This window comes from Columba livia, chromosome 1 (genome assembly GCF_036013475.1).
Source record: "Columba livia isolate bColLiv1 breed racing homer chromosome 1, bColLiv1.pat.W.v2, whole genome shotgun sequence".
Classification (NCBI taxonomy): Eukaryota; Metazoa; Chordata; class Aves; order Columbiformes; family Columbidae; genus Columba; species Columba livia.
The window spans coordinates 131,272,776-131,289,815 of record NC_088602.1 but is presented as its reverse complement, the minus strand read 5'-3'; the positions used below and the strand labels follow the sequence as shown (position 1 = coordinate 131,289,815).

Below are 17,040 nucleotides of genomic sequence, written 5' to 3'. Positions count from 1 at the left end.
AGCAAACTGAAGCCATTTTTGTGCCTACTGACCCTGGGGACATACCTGTTATGTGCTGAAATAACAATGCTCCCTCCACACCCTTGGGCAGAGTCACCCTGGATTCTTTAAACTGTGCAACTGTCCAAAACACTTATTTTAAAACATTTGGTTTTAAACAAATCAAATTATAGGCAAAAGAACAAGCACACAAAAACATCAGCAGTTCTGTTTGGTAAGGTAGGTAGAGGAGAGGGGGGGTGGTGTTTTTTTTAAAGTGTATTTTATAATGTAAATATAACCTGGATGAGAAAGAGAAAAAATATTTTCATCACAAAAGCGATTGTAATTTCCAATTAAACAACGCCTAATAAATGTTGGTATTGTTCAGTCGCGGTGGAGGCCAACCACTAACATCACACCGTGTGTAGGGCCCCAAAGCTCTTGTTTGTTTCTAAAGCGATCAGGTCACACCACTCAGTTCCCCCCAATTTATTTAAATCTGTTACTTTATTTCAAGTGCTAATTATCTCTCACAACAAATAGAGCCTTGTCAGCTGCAATTACTGGCATTACAATAGATTATCAACAGAAAAGTGTATCTTGAAGCAAGAAGTGTTGCCTTGGTTACCAACCCAAAATGCTCCTGGATTGCATCTGTAACCACAATTTCCTGATTATACCTGAAATATTTCATGAGCGAGGCCCCACTTTTCTTCCTAAATTAGTACAGGGCATCATGAGCCAAATTTTACCCTACAGAATTGTGATTTAAACCAGCAGACAGCGCAGGTTTGGAGCTGGCAGTAGATTATCCTAAAGGTAAAGGGTCTATGTTTTGCATGAATAGAGGGCGATGCATTTTTCTCCTGGAGTTAGCATACAAAGAAATAATTCCTCTGTCTTCACAAGTGTTATGCCTGGCTCATAAATGAGAATAAGGTCTTGTCCAGTAGACCAAAGCAGGTGTGTTTCATACATCTATTCTCATTCTTACCAAACACTCTGAGGCATGTGAAGAGCTGGCACCAGCTAAGGAGCCTTGGAGTGGTTGTAAATGCAGTTTTCAGGATAGTTGTGAGATGGAGTTTTGATTTGACTTGGCAGAAGGAGAAATGTCAGCTGTGAAGGAAGCGTGAGTTCAGGCGAGAAGTTGGGAGGTTGGGTACATCTCTCATCCTGTGTCACACAGCCAACAGTTAAACGCTTGATTGCCTAAGAAATTTGTGCTTGTCTTTCGTTCCACGTATGGTTGCTTAAAATAGGAAGGAATCAAAGCCAGCAGAGATATGGTGCCGAAACTCTGTGACCTTGTCAGTTGAATGAGGTTTCAGGCCTGCTCAGGGAAGTGTATCAGCCTCTAGAAGGGAAGACTGAAAACGGACTGGGATGCCTAAGTGGTACTTCCATTAAACGTAGTCAACTATATCCTAAACTGCAGTCCTACAAAGCATCATTTATTTGGACCCCCAGCTTGTCACTCATAATCTTTTACGGGTAGTTTTCTCTTTATAGGCTTTCCAAAAACTGACAATCAGCTTTAATGCACAGTCTTGAAATGGCCGAACAGCTTGTTTCCTATCTTTATGCCTAAGCCTGATCACGATCTTCAAACAATATATTAGTAGATTTGCTTCTCCCAGAGGAGTCTGAAAATTTTGGGAATGCCTACCAGATTGGGTGAAATGTGGTAGAAACCACTGCTTTCATTTAAAATCTGTCTTAAGCTGTAGCTTTTCTGAACCTGTGCTCAGTGTTAGGACATTTGGCCAGAAAGAAGGAGCCCTGCGTAGGTTACCTCCCCTGCCTGAATCACTCCCTCTCATCTCCCTGTGTGTGCCCATATTACCAGGAGAGGGACCAAGTTTTCCAGCTTCCCCATGGGAACTATGCCATGGCACAGGAGAGACTCAGCAATTATTTAGGCCACAGGAAAGGAGGGTGAACATAACGAGCTGTGTAGTTGTAGCATTTCGTTTATAAAAGGGAGTCCCAGCTCTTTCTGTATTTTACCTGCGTAAAATCTACGCAATGTAAAAATGGACCACTTTCTGGGAGTGTGCACTGGGACCAAAGAATCTCACTCTCAGAGGAAAGATAGCAATAATAATCTGAAAAGTCATGGTCCCTCTTGCTTATGCACACTCTTCCTCCTCTCTCACTGGCCCAGTTAGTACTGAAGCTCTGGCTTTTTGGAAGACTCAAGTCCAAGTTCCTGCCTTCACTCACAGCTCTCTTATGGCACACAAGCATGTACCTGTGCACCTGTATAGGCACGGTGATGCTACTGGCCTGTTGCCTGGTAAATCTGAGTCCCCTTAGGGCAAGAAAAGATGCCTGGATATGCTGGATCTCAATCAAGTACTGTAATGCTGCAAAACCCTACCAATGGTGGTGGCAAGTGAGGATAAGCCAAATTTGCCTCTTTCAGGCATGAGGTCGAGTTAGCAGAGCCCAGCTGTGCACTGTGTGGAGGTCTGTGTTCCCCCGTATTACTGGTCCTCTGTTACCTAGCTCTTGGTTAGCTGCTAATCTAGGGTGCTGCTGCTTTTTTTTTTGGATAGTACTCTGGCACCTGTCACTCTTCTGGTCATGTTAAAGGGAGGATGGGTACGTAAGTGTCAGGCAGTTGAGGATCTGAGTTATGCAGCCTGAGAGACACTGTGTGCAGCTTCTTGCTTCTGCAGCAGCCACACAAGCCAGGGAAATTAGTCCTGTTTTGCTTAAATCCATGTATGCATATGAGCCTCAAATTCTTAACACAGGTGGACTGGCACTGCCTTACATAGCTGATTTATTCTGTGTTTATAAGTAACGTCTCACCTGCCGAAATGAGTGTTGAAAGATAACCCTTTGTGTTTGTACTCCACTTAGTGCTGCAGTGTCAACACAATTCAAAGAAAGTAAACATTGTTCAGTTCCCCCTTGTGTGCCATCACAGAAACCATTTGGGATGCTCCAAGCGTGTTGCGTTGGATGACGGGATTTTGCAGCCATTGCCGGGAGCCAGTGTGGCCAGCAGGTCTCTGGTGTCCGCAAACACAGGACTGGGACTGGGACTGGGACTGGGACTGGGACTGGGACTGGGACTGGGAAGGCAAAGCACAGCTGCTGGTCCAAGCCAGGTGAGGAGCTGTTGTCATCAAGGGGCTGTTTATTGGCTCCGGCTGATGTTACAGAAATTATTCATGCTATCTGGCACTTGCTTTGGTAATATCAGCAGAAATTGGAGACTACATACAGGCCAAGGCTATGCAGTTTCTCAAGGCTATTTGGGTCTCTTTTCTCAAATTACACAGGTTTGGGGGGCTCAGAGAATGGGTGTTATTTCTAAGGAAGGTTGGATCGGTGCAACGGTTGAGAATAGTAAATCATCACTGATAGAAATATCACCTTTGAACCAATCAAAAATGACTTTGAGGAATATGTTTTTATTTCAGCTTTGGAATCACCAGCTAGGAGTAAATAACAGGCTTGAGGAGTGTTCTGCAGATCATTGGGGAGCATACTCCAGAGTCCCCTCTTTGTTCATGTTTTTCATCCATTTGATTTTTACACCATGAGCACTGATCTGTACTCACAGCATGAGTAACTGGTTTCTGTTTATCCAAACCCAAATGTAATTATTTCCATAAAGATAAAATTTTAATGTAGGGCTTTATGACAAAGGCTGTTATTTCCAAGCTGCCATTAACAAGTCCATGCTGCCGTGGTATAAACGGAAAATTTTAGAGCTGTTATAAAATGTTGAAATCAGACACAGCTATGAGGACTTGATAACACCTCAACTGGAGCAAGAAGGTCCTATCAGGGACAAAAAAGCAGAGTGAAGGACTGGAAACCAAACACAAAAGGGCACAGCCAGTGTCCAGCATGGCAGCACTGTCAGAAGAACATCATAATCAGAAGTGTAGTAAGGCTCTTCCCCAGCACAATTTTCTTTGGGTTAGCCCAGGCAATGAATGGTACTGTAATACAACTACTTCACAGATATGTTTTGGCTGCTTCAAAAATCAATAATTCTAAATAAACAGAAGTTTAAGTAAAAATAGGCTGCTTTAAGAGGAAGTAACCAGGATGGAGCGGGCATGCTGGGGAGGAATAGTGGCACAGAGAGAAGCCTGGGCATCCAGAGAGGGACAAGTTTAAGGTTAGTCCCTTATGCTCTTACTAAAATTAGATTCTTCTCATTTTTTCCTGACTTGTTTATTGTTTTCGATAACACCCCCTCTGATATCCTAAATACATTCTTGGGAAGTAATATAGATCAATTTCTATCAGCCCTTGATATTTTCTGTGCCTGGCAGTGCTCCACACCACAAAGGAGGAGGATAGCTGACCTCTGCGCCGTGATTTACAGGACTGCTCACAGATGAAGTGGGCATAAGCAGGTTTGTGCGATTGTTTAGGTGTGGTATTTGAGTGGTCTCTAATGCATTTTGTCTGCATGGAGCCACCCCTGGAATATGTCTAAAAGGCTCCCCTACTAGAGTGCAACAGGTTTCGACAGCCAGCAGTGCTCGAAGGAAGAGCAAATGTGTGATTTAGACCATTGTTAGGGACTTTTTTTTTTGCAAAGAGAGTTGTCACAGTGCAAAATTGTGAAGCTACAGATAATAGGATGCTGACTGCAAAATACGTTACAGTTGTGCTCTCCTATTATTTAACAATATAACTATGGTTGTTTACCAATCCTAGATTGCCAAACCACAGAAGAGAAAAGCTACATGAAAAACTTGGCATAGCTGAAACAAAAATGTGTTCCTTCATGGGCTGTGTTATTATATTTTAAAATTTCATTAAGAAATAAATTTATTGTCCATTGGTTGCCTTAGAGGTGAGTGGCTCTGAAACCCTATTTCTTGTTTCCATGTAACAATTCTTCAGTGAACTTTGAAGTTTTAACAAGAGTTAAGGGTCAGTGTGGTCTTCTTGTAATCATACACCTGGCACCTAGCATGAGGTGGGAAAATTAGTCTGTGGTGCACCTTTAAAATTAATGGATAAATAAACCTCAAAGAAATTAAAAGAAAGCCACAACTTTAGACTAATTCTAGAACTGCTTTTGTTTCCTGCCAACAATAGAAGTTTAGATGAGGAAGAGAGATAATAACCTTATTACAATGGACAGTTTTCCTGTCACAGACTAAAATTAACAACATGGCACTGTGCAAGCACAGACCAAAGGGAGCTACTTTGCCCCATAGCATTTGCAATAAGAAAAGATGCAACTAAAAATGCTGCAAGGCCTTTTGATTTTCTTATTTTTATACCCTTCTCTCAAAGTCCTTTATTTGTAATGCTTTTGATTTTCCTATTTTTTATTTATTTTATATATATATATGTCATTTATTTTATATATATGTTATTTATTTTATATTTTTTTTCTTATTTTTATACCCTTCTCTCAAAGTCCTTTATTTGTAATGCTTGCTTCTGCATTCTTTACAAGCCCCAAATTCCTCAGCTTCAGGATGTGGGGGCACATGAGAGCTGTCAGGTCAGGCCTTCACTCTACTTCCTATGGAATATATGCTCTTCTCAGATGGGGAGCTCCTCCACAATAGAAATAACTAATGATAGTGTGACTACTTGAAAGCCACATAGAGGGAGAGAGGAAAGAGATGCATTCACTTCAGCAGCACAAATAAAGTGAGAGCTTTCTTTCTACAGGCATGTGTGGGAAGGGCAACAACAGAGCAATTACATGGTGGGTGGGAAAGGGGATTTTGTCACTTTGGCAGTGCTGACAGACAGAAATAAACTGCTTCTAGGGGGATAGCAGGGTAAGAACTTGCACATCAAGAGCATAAGCAGAATTAAAATGGGCCCTTAAGGGGATTTATTGAGGGCTGGTGTTTTTCTTTTTTTCCCCACTGCCTAAGGCCCCTACTATTTCACTGTGTGCAAGTGAAGAATCAGGAGTGGGGAGAGAGAGTGAGCAAGTTGCATCCAAACTGGTAAGAAACAGTTTTGACTGTGAGAATATCATTGCAGCTCTTATCCAGCTGTTACAGATGTGGTGGAATGTCACATTCAGCATGTAGGGCTGGTGAGGGAAGGACCCATGGTCAAGAAGCAGCATGGAAGAAACCCTCTCCTCTTTTCAAACCAATAATGGAGTCCCTTTACTCTTTACTCTTTTTTTGTGTGTAAAACAATGCCACATATAGGCCATGGTGTACAAGGGGTATAATACGACCTTAGGCACACCCCACATTGCCAGGATGAGGCAGTGAGTTATTTGAATTAGTCTGAATTTAGGTGCATGGGCACTTGAATTCTCTCTATCTGTGACAGACTTTTTCAGCAGGTGTGATTGTGCTGCTCTTACTTTTTCTTGTTTTCCCTGGAATTCCATATTACTCATATGAAGGCAGAAGGCAAAGTCTGCTCCAGTGAGACTGGAAGAGGGGAACAAAGCATAGCTGTTCTGTACCTACTACTGCAGGGTGCTGTTGGCCTTCTGCAGAAATAAATAATATTACTAGCATGGGTCGCAGTAACAATGGATTGTTGACATACACACTCTGGTCATGGAAGTGGTTTTGCATCTTTTCAATGTTTTTTCTCTCAAAACGAAAGCAACTGGTGATGTCCACCAATGTAGATTGACATGGACAGATGCAATGCAATCATTCTGAACTGGAAATAGCAGATTGCTGCAAAAGAAATATAAGAAATATGATATATGTAATCCATACGGATGTGTTCATGCACCACAGGTTCATTCCACCCAACTCTATCCCTTATGCCCATCTCAGGTGGAGCCTTCTGATATAGCGAATCCAGCAACTTCCCTCTCCCTTTCCTTTCTGGAAGTGATGAAGGAGATGTCAACCTTCTCTTTGAGTGCCATAAAGGACTGGGTAGTGGAGTTTCCCTTCACACCCTGAAACATGCACTGCTATTTCACGGACCTTACGTTTCACCCAAGATGCCAACAACTCAATTTGAGTAGCCCATCGTTCAGCAGTGCCAAGACTGGGCAACTCATTACACTCATTTGGTGCAAGGCTGCTTGTAACAGCGGGCTGTGCTGCCACGCAGAGTGCTACAGCTAAAAGAGAATAAGCCTGCCTTCAGCAAGACAGTCTAGAGATTTTTTAGATGGCAGATGATTGGTGATGTCACATATAATTGACAGCTCTTCAGACAAAAGGAAGAAGCTTGACTTAATGAGTGCTATGGGTGGGTGTATAAGCAAAGACTTTTCTAAGAATTATCATTACCTGGAAAGGCAATTTTCAGCTGAATTGACATTCCAGTAATTAAGGGCCAACGAAGAGAATCTTGGTCATTATAACTATTTAAAATTCCAAATTGCTTAGTTTAGAATTGCTTATGGTTGAACTGCTACTGACAGCTCCATCACTTTCTATTCTCAGCCTGCTTGATTGGCAAATTGATGAGGTCTGTACCACACAGCCACAGTTCTATCTTGGTGCCAAAAAAGACTACCCAGAGCAGAACAATGAATAGCAACTATGGTCAGATCAAATCACAATGAATCCAAATTTTATGTTCACTTCTTGATAGCATATATGCATGTTAAAGGGGTCACTGGGTGGCAGATTCTTGAAAACTGTGGTATTTTAGTTATCTAAATCTACCTTATCAGTGTATGCTTTTTATCAGGCTTGTTGGAATCCACATTGCTGGGCTAATACCGAACTTATTTTTTTTTCTGTCTTCTTTCCTCTGTGTTGACAGCCCTGGGTAGACAACGCTTTTCAAATGGCAAATGCTATTTTCTGCTCATAGGAACTTTTTTCAGAGACGTGGGTAAAAGAAACATCTGGACCTTCTGAGGAGATTGCATTACGTCTTGAAGCAACTTCCCTAATTTTGAAAGTGAACCATTATATGTTCTATGTGCCAGTTGTTTTAATTTTCCTGTCATACCAAAGTCAAAGAGACTGAGAGAGAAAACATATTTTTATTTTAACAATTTAGAAGACTTCGTGCATTATTCTGCAAGAATAGCGGTGCTGGATGTCTTTTAGCTTTAGCATGTTGCCCTCCTTTTTCTCCCTGTAAAAATGCATTAACTTATCATGTACTTTGTTCTACTGACTTAGAGAGATAAATTTTTTTTAGTCCTTCTTCCTCTGTACTGTCACTTTTGATTCACAGTTGCTAAGCGTTGCAAAAGCTCACCAGAGGGACACTCTCATAGTGTGATTTGCAAACTTTGAAATAACACCCACCAGCAGAAGCACCATATGTTACGAAGTTGCACAGTAAACTGACAGCAGTATTTCATTTATAATTTGAATTTCCAAAAATGTCAGCATTTTTCACATCAACAAATGCCTCTCAGCTTGCTGTACATGACTCTTTCCTCTGAGTGGACATTAAATTATGCTAATTCTGCTTAAATTTCTTCAGAATTTATTAATGACAGCCACATTAACATCGATTCATTTTTATTATGGTAACTTGTGGTATTGAGACAAAATAAATCTGTGAATTTTCTGAATGCGTAGATAAGTCATTGGGCTTATATACTATACAAATGTGTGTGTAGTTTACAGCATGTGGACTTTGTGGCTTTCTGTAACATTGATAATCCAGTGCACCCTTTTTGATAATAAAATAAAGTACCAAGAAATATTTTTTTAATCAATCAAAGGCAAACTTCACATAAAACACAAGCTGTTCCCTTTGTGGTTAATTTTCATCCAGCTGCACTTAAGTACAACAGAGCCAGCAGAGAAAACTACTTGGCAACACTTCCTAATTAGGGGACGTTAATTACAGCTAAATACTATACAATTTCTATGTTATAAGAGTTCATCTAAATCAATGTTATTATGGTACTAAAGGAATTAATAATGATTTCATACTTAGAAGCTGTTGCCAAACTACCCATTAGTTCAGAGTTTAAAGTGACTTTACAATGAAATCTCTAAATCTGCATTACATAAAACACTGGAGCAGTCACAGACAATCACACATGGCACTTCCATTGTGTATTAATAACTGCGCCTGATGGCATCCCATCTTCATGCTGGAGTGTTGATGGGGTGGGTGAGAGAGAGGGAGGAAAAGGCCCCGCGAGACAAGGCGTACATCCCTACAAACTGTGAAAGTGAGATCTTTCTCCAAGAATGGAAATCAGTCCTCTGGGAGATTTGATGTGGGTTTCTTGGCAGGGGAACATGGGCAGAGCTGCTAATAAAACCACAGATACTTTGTGCGCAAGTGGTTCAGATTCTAATGTTGGAATACCAGTCTGGGGGTGCATAGGGTTCTGCAGTGGGATCACAGCCCCTGGGCTTGTTGAGGAACACGGCTGGCTCCCAGGCCACCGTTTCAGACATGCCCCTCCACTCAGGACGGAGAACTTGTTATGGAGCAGATACATGCTAAAATGTCCTTCACTATATCTCCTCATATTCTTGTTTTAAACACAACACAATTCTTAAATCACTTTTTATTGCATTTTGCATTTCTAGAAGCATCTGCCTTGATAAAATGATGGCTTAGCATTTCTATACCAATCCAAACTAGAAAAATAAGGAGGAACTTTAACCAGCAAGGCAGATGAAGAAGTTACCTCAGGTTATTTCTTATTATATAGAGATCTACAGGTGCATATTACTGTCATAGCAGCCTCTATTCAGCAGTCAGTAAAATGGGAAGGGAGATCAAGACCAGACTAGATGCACACAGCAAACTAACACCTGGTCTGTACAGAGCGGGGGAAGCTACCAAGTTGCAAGTCTGCAGTGCCTCAGCACAGGCTTTGCAAGGAGGAAGCCTGAATGGCTTAAAACACTCCTTGTGCACACTCGATTTGAGGTGACTCCAGTCCTTCCAGTTTTGCTTGGCACAATTTGTACAACTTACAGTACTCTCCCTGTGCTGCAAGACCATGCTGGTCTTCTCCCCCACCCAGAGTTATTGCTTCCCTGGAAAACACTTAGCTGTACCCTTCACTTCCAGTGCCATAGGGAACTTGGTGTCCAGGTCCTTCTTATCTCATTCTACCTCTTTTGTTCAGCATGGTGGATGAGGTATGGTACATGTAAAGAGATACCTGCATTCAGGAGGCAGCTGTTTTACAGCTTCATTGCTTTACTTCCGAGAAATGGACAGAGAAATATTAGTGTTGTTGCAGGGAAAAGCTGCTCCATTCATATGTTTTAAAGCAAATCAGGATCAAAGCAGGTTATTGATTTATTAATGACATGTAATTAACTGGCAATCAGTGAACTATACACCCAAGGTCAATATCAGCAGTACAACAGATAAACAATGATACTAAGATGCAAAATGTAAATAAACACTTGCAAATTCAAGAAACGCCTTCCATAAGTAATCCCCAAAAGCTTTAAACCTCATGCCCTCCTATCACATCGACCCCACGTGAGGGTGAGAAGGGACCCCATAAGGTCACATATTCCCGTGTGTTGTGCACGTAACCAGCATTGTGCCCCATGCCATCAGTCACTCACAGTGTCCCAGGCAGGAGGCACTGCCTAGCCTTTGATGGACATGGGCATGCGAGTGGGTCTAAGTAAGTGTGGGCCCCCCCAAAGGGTGAAAGAACCTTGCGGGAGTTCAAAGCCCAGCAAAGGAAAAGTCACGTTTGGCAAACACATGCAGAGTTTTATAAGACAGCTCCTCAGCTGCTGGCTTTGAAGAGCCGATCTCCAACTGAGCTATAAAAAGTTGTTTTGCTGTGCTGCTCCGGGACAGGAACATCATAAGGATCAGTAGACAGATGCAAAATCAACCCTTTCCAAGAAGTCAGCTGTGGGAACACGCAGAGGAAATGGTTTTAGATCAATACATGTATCCGCAATCACCTAAAGAAGATAGACAATACTGAGAGACGTGTAAGCCTTTAACTGAAATAATCACCCATGCAAACGATGTTTTTAAAAAATTTGTTCCAGCTGTGGACAGAAGCATTAACGATCAGGCAGGTTTGCTAACCCCAGTGTTTCCAAACCAGCTGGCCCTGCTGGGTACATGTGCATGGCACCCTGTGGGCAACACCCCAGTGCTACCCCGGAAGAACAAGAGGCACAAGGCCAAGCGCCTGGAGGCATGAGCAAAGTAGAAACCAGGAAGGCAGCAATGCTGCAGGTAGGTTTGTGTCCATAGCCCAGGGTATCACTGGCTTGAGGCAGAATTAACTGTCATGCCCATATCTTGTATATATCAGATACCAAGGGCTTTCACTAACATCATCACTGCTGTTCTTTAGAAAGGCAACAGAGTACTCTGCCTGCAAATCACAATCTTCTGCCTTTCAGTTTATATAGAAGGCACTTTTTGTTTAAGAAAGCATATCCATATTAGTACTAAAACTGCATTTTTGTGAAACATTTAGTAATATTTACACTAGAAGTACACTAACAGATAGTGCTGCATCATTTTACGTATGGAGCAAAGGGTTGATTTGCAACAGACTGCTATTTTGGTAAGAATACCTTCTGCTTAGGAGCTATTCTCAAGTTTATTTTTCAAGTGTTATTTCAAATCCATGTTATAAAATGTTTATACGTGCACTTAAGAGCATGCTTATGGTACAGTTGTAAAAGAAAAAAAAGAACACCCCATAACTGGTGTCTTTTCACATACTCAAAATGTCAGAACAGATTTGCAGTTCTCTCAGCCTTGGGCGGTACAAAGCTAACCCGCACAACATAGGGGGTGCTGCTGAAGTGCCCATATGCCCCCCTCCCACCCAGCATGTTCCCAGGGTGCTCACCTCCACAGGGTAGCCTGAGAAATGCAGAGGGAAGCAGAGGGGGTCTGTCACCTTAAGGATGCGAAAGGAGATGTTCCTGTGACAATAAAAGCACTCCTAAGTGCACCTCCAATCATAAATCATTTTCAAAATTGCTGCTGGCTTTTTAATTTCTTTCATTTGGAGGATTTATAGCGTGCTGACATGCCAGAATGTTTATTCCATGGGCTGCCTGTCACGTGGTGCCCCATTGGCAAGGTACCAGGCTCTGGTCCACGTTAATCTAAAGCTCTGCAATGATCATCTGCAGTTTCTAATAAATGACTGATAACTCTCTATGTAACTCTTGCAGTGATTAAAGTTAACATCGGTACAGAGTGCAGGCTGTTTCAGCTGCTTTTTGACGGCTATTTGCCATTCTTCCTTTCTAGTACTGCCATCACTGAAACAAAAAGCTCCTTGTTTGAAAATTATTTATGGAGTGTTCCAGAGCTTTATAAGATTTTCATACACCACTCTGTGAGCTGGTATCCTTTTGGATTAGAGTGTACTCTCAATTTCAATCCATGGATGAGAATGGCTTGATTTCTTTTCATAGTTTGCAGCTCCAGAAACGTCCATGAATATGTATTGCATCTTTTGACACTCCTTTGTGCCAGCTTTTGGGGAAGGCTGTGCAGAATCAGAGAAGTTTAAGGTGGAGTGGACCCATTAGACCATCCAGCCCATCTGCCTCCCCACACAGGCTCATGATTTCTGAACATAGCTGTCTCGTATTGGGTCAGGTCCCAGCTGAGGGGCTCCTGCTGCTTCCCCAGGGGGCTGTCAAACAGTGTCACCCAACTACTTACAGAAAAACTTATTGGTACTCATCCTAAATTTTCCACTTGTTATTTTTGTCTGATGCACCTGATATAATCCCACTACTTTGTATGAGACCATTCTCCTCCATTGCTGGAATTCACATTTACCTCCATCGAAATGCTATTGACTGTTTACATTAGTGACATGGAAGGGCACCAGCCAGAAACCACAACGAATTGCAGTGAGTACTGTATGAAAACAGAAAAAAAAAAAATAAAAAAAAAATCAATCCCTCAATGGGTTAATTGCTCAGATGAAGAAAATTTGCAAGATGCATGACAAGAAACAAGGAATAAACACTGAGGTCTGGAGGGCAAAGCATTCAAAGTTACAAGTCACTAAGTTTGCCCATACCACTGTATCTCAACCTTTGTAAATGCCACTTTCAGTGACGATGTTCCCTGGTCCATCTGTCTGTCTGTCTTCCAGCCATGCCCAAAATAAATTCATGGATGGGAGATCAGGTCTGTGAGCCATTTTCTTTTGGTCTCAATATTCCTCCTCTCCTGATGAGGCACCATGTTTCTGGCAGGTTCATCTCCCACTCTTCTTGCCCAGATCTCCTCACTCTTGCTGTGCAGCTGCCAGTTCTTCCTTCTGGTATTCTGAGGCACCTTTCCCCCAGTACCTTTCCTTCCACTTTCCCTGCTCACACTGGCACTCCCTGTTTCCTTGATTTCTCTGTGCTGTGCCAGTATATTTCTCTCCCTCTAGTCCATCTTTTGCCTGCAGTGTCATTGCAATCCTGCTGGCACCACGCACCGCACTAACACCAGGAAAAGCAGGTGCGGAGGATCAGAACCATTCTCCCCCTTGCCACAGATTCATGCTCTGCAATGTGGGAATTTCACAGAGCTCAACTGGCAAAGTTTCTAGGTGTAGGCTAAAAAACCCCAGCCCACTCCATATTTTTATTCAGGTTTATTTTCTGCCTCTTTTTTTAGAATAAAGTTCAACTGAGGAGGATATCTACCTAGAAAATTTCAGTCCAAGCAATTAGCTTGCCAACACCACAATTGGAGCATAAAGGAGAATATAATGTTTATGACTCTTATTAAGTGCTAGAGACTCTAACTTCTGCCTAGAATAAGCATAGTTTCTAAGGAAGGATTTAAAGCTCTACCTGTGCTTTGCCCACGCACTTCACTACTCTTTTCTGTAACCATACCCTATTGACCAATTGCGCTGTGTTCAAACACACAAGCAGCAATTAACTTACTCATCTGCCTCACCTGTCACACTTGTATTTAAAATTCTGTCTTTGCAACTTGGCGTTTCTTAATCTCATCAGCAAAACCCAAGGCACTGATGTATTCTGAGACACTGCACATTCTTTTCTCTCCGTGTGTTGCACCAGATTTATACCCCATTGAGTTCAGGAGAGCTGCACAGCAGGAAATTAGGCCCAAAGTACATATACAAGTTTAAATCCGATTCTAAAAAACTGTAACGCACTGCTCTGCAGCCCTCTAATGGAGAAAATGGCAGACACGTTCAGCAAAATAAAATGGAATTAATGCTTAACAAAGAAATTTTCCCTGGAAGAGGCAGTTCTGAAAACACACACTCAATTAAGAGCAGATAGATATTTTCCTGCAGTTGAAGTGACTTTTATTTATGCATTTATTTATTCAGAGCAGAAGGTCATGAGTTATCTTTTTAGTGAGAAGCAGGGCTGGGGGGTGAATTGAATGAGATGGAACCTCCTGGAGACCTTTGCTGGGCAAGTCCTTGCTACTGTGGGTTGTCTGTGCTCCTCTGCTGTGACTCTGAGCGGCAGTCTGTGGGCAGAGGCAGCGTGTGTCCCACCAGCGGCCACTAATACCTATCGATCCTCTCTGATCGTATTATGTGTTGCGCATACCATCTCATTTGACTGTAGTCTAATACAACGCATTTAACAAGGGGAGTGCTCTCCCATGTTGCTAACGTACCCATTTCACCCTGACGGGCTCTGTGGAGTTGCTTTGGGCTACATGTGCTCTTTCCTCTCCAGCAAATCCTAAACCACCATAGCGCCACGCTGGTCCTGCTTGTCAGCAGTTCTCATTAGGTGGACTCTCTATTGGGATCTTATTTGGCATTTTCGGGCCAAGCTTAAGAAATGATTCAGAAATTGTGAAATACCTTTGCCTTCCATCTGCTGGGGACACCTTTTAGGATGCCTTTTACTTCTGTTTCTGCTGCCTCCTCCTTAGCTTGAGTATCTGAAAGAAATAGCTGTGGGAATTTGTTCAAGATAATGGTAGGGAGAAGTAACAACATTTTTCTGAAATTGTGAGAATATGCCTGCTCTAGATCTCTTGAGTTGTTTGAGTATGTTGGACATTCACATTGTAATGGTAGCTAAAGATATCTGTCATTTCTGACTCTTCCTGCGAGCTGAGACATTAGGCACAGAGACCTGTACGTTTTTTGTTGGTTTCTTGTTTTAAACCTCCATCTCAAACTCAGGAATAAAACAGGAAGCCATGTAAAGATTATTCTCGTTTCATTAGCTAACCTGAACAAGTCAAATGATCCATGCAACTCTCCAAGAAGTATAGTGGTTCCCAGTCCAGCCTCAGTGTGTCTTCAAGGTATTTATTTAAAGCTCCTGCAGGGCAGGTCATTTTTCAGACCATGAATTTCAAGGAGCCATTCTGGAGCACATTTAACAGAAGAGACCCAGGATGACACTGTTTCACAGAGTGGCATTTGTGAGTACTTGCCGTCTCCAAGGACGGGTGTGGTCTGGCTGCCATGTGGGGAAGAACTACGTGTTTGTTCATCAAACACTGAGATAGCCCATTTAAAAGTGCTGAAGAAACCAGAATGAAGTCCCTGATGCCTAGATCTATAGTTAGAGGGGCATTACTGGATGATGAGATCCTACCAGATTGCAGGGTTTATTTTTATTTTTATGACATTAGAGGATTCACCAACCCTGAAGGGACTAAGGGAGGGAGGATGGAGAGGATGAAACCACCTGGATGTGCAGCACTGCAGGTTTGAAGCTCCAAGTCCCAGGGCTCAGCATACACAGTGCATCTGTTTAACATCATTGCTGCTTCCAGGCTTCACCCTGAGGATTGCTCCAGCACCACGTGCCATAGAGAACCCCCCTGCACTCACATTAGGCTTCTCTTAACGTTCAGAGGCAGAGAACAAAAGTTCCCCTTTTCCTTTACAGCTCTTCCACTTCCTGGCTAATGAAGGTTAAATATAAAATGTTGAAGGAAAAAGCAGTTTTTCCCCTACAGTAGAATTTCCTTTTCAGCTATTTTTAATCTGACATCTGTTTTAACATGCACTCACACACTACATTTATTTTATTTTTTTCCCTCCCCTGTGTTTTATTATTTACCTCCTGTTCCAAAGAGATCACAAAAGATTGCACTTCTGTGAAGCAATAACAGCAGTGGTGATGATCTCTCTTACTTCTTACAACTTCTCTTTTTACCCCTCTGTTTCTCCTTTATCTACACCCTCCTGTCACTGCCCTCCCAGAGGTCTCATTACAGTCGCTATCAGATGGGGTGACAGCATTCACTTTTTTTTTTTTTTAATTGAACAGATTTGTGCTAAATAGAACACAAAGCACTTCTCGTTCAGAGCCCGGATAGTTGTTCTTTGCTCTGGTTCAATTCAGGCCTTTAAATAAGTTAGAGCAAGAAATCATATCCTGGGTGAGATGGTGCTTGTACTTTGAAGAAAGACAAGGACTCTGCTGAAGGCAGCAAAAAGCAGCCAGTGCTGAGATGTGCCAGCCTTCAGCCAGAGCTCTGACATGATGCCACTGAATATTTCATTTCCCCTGGAAATGAAGATAATATCCCTAATCAACTTACATGCAATTAAATTAAATCATGGAGAATACGCATTCTCCAGCTTCTCCTCCAAAGCTGGTTGCTTGGGTCTGAGTGTTAGGAGGAGGAAAGAAAAGTTCTCGATGGAGCAGCTTTAGTACCTTTCTGCCTCAGGTGACCCCTCGGGCAGTGAGGGCAGGCAGGACACTAAGCCTTGGCACTAAGCACTAAGCCTCCGCCAGCCCACCTGCTCTCTGGTCCATGACAGTGATGGGGACCCCTAACCCAGGGGATCACCTCGTCACTGGTCTCAAGCCCACACATCGGAAGTGAACTGTTTGGCTGCTTTGCCCATTTGTCACGAGTAGTAAATAGGTGAGAACTCGTGCCAAACCTTGAATAAAGACAGAGCTTGTGCTATTATTGAAACAGCAAAATCAGCTTATAAAGTTTTCCCTTGTTTTTCTGGGCAAACCATCATCCAATTTGGGGTCTGGTTTCATACAACACTGTACTGTTTAGGGATGATGCTACTCTTCACCAGCCGAGCCTTGCAAAGCTGCTTTCTCTGCTTCTCCCATACAGAATGCAAGACTTGAAAAAACAAGTGTAGTCAATTCCAGTATTGCAACCTCGGTTTGTTAACATTCTTTAAAAATTCCTTTGTTTTCATCTCAGCTAAGGAAGCAATTCTAAACTGAT

The 17,040-nt window shown here is 42.3% G+C and overlaps 1 long non-coding RNA gene across 1 annotated transcript in view; it reads left to right on the top strand.

Moving 5' to 3' along the window:
- LOC135575445 (uncharacterized) overlaps positions 1 to 8,698 on the top strand; it is a 37,897-nt gene extending 29,199 nt beyond the window's left edge. The window contains exon 5 of the long non-coding RNA XR_010466221.1: positions 7,693 to 8,698. This is a non-coding gene — a long non-coding RNA (uncharacterized LOC135575445). The remainder of the gene's footprint in view (positions 1 to 7,692) is intronic.
- Positions 8,699 to 17,040: the final 8,342 nt, after the last annotated feature.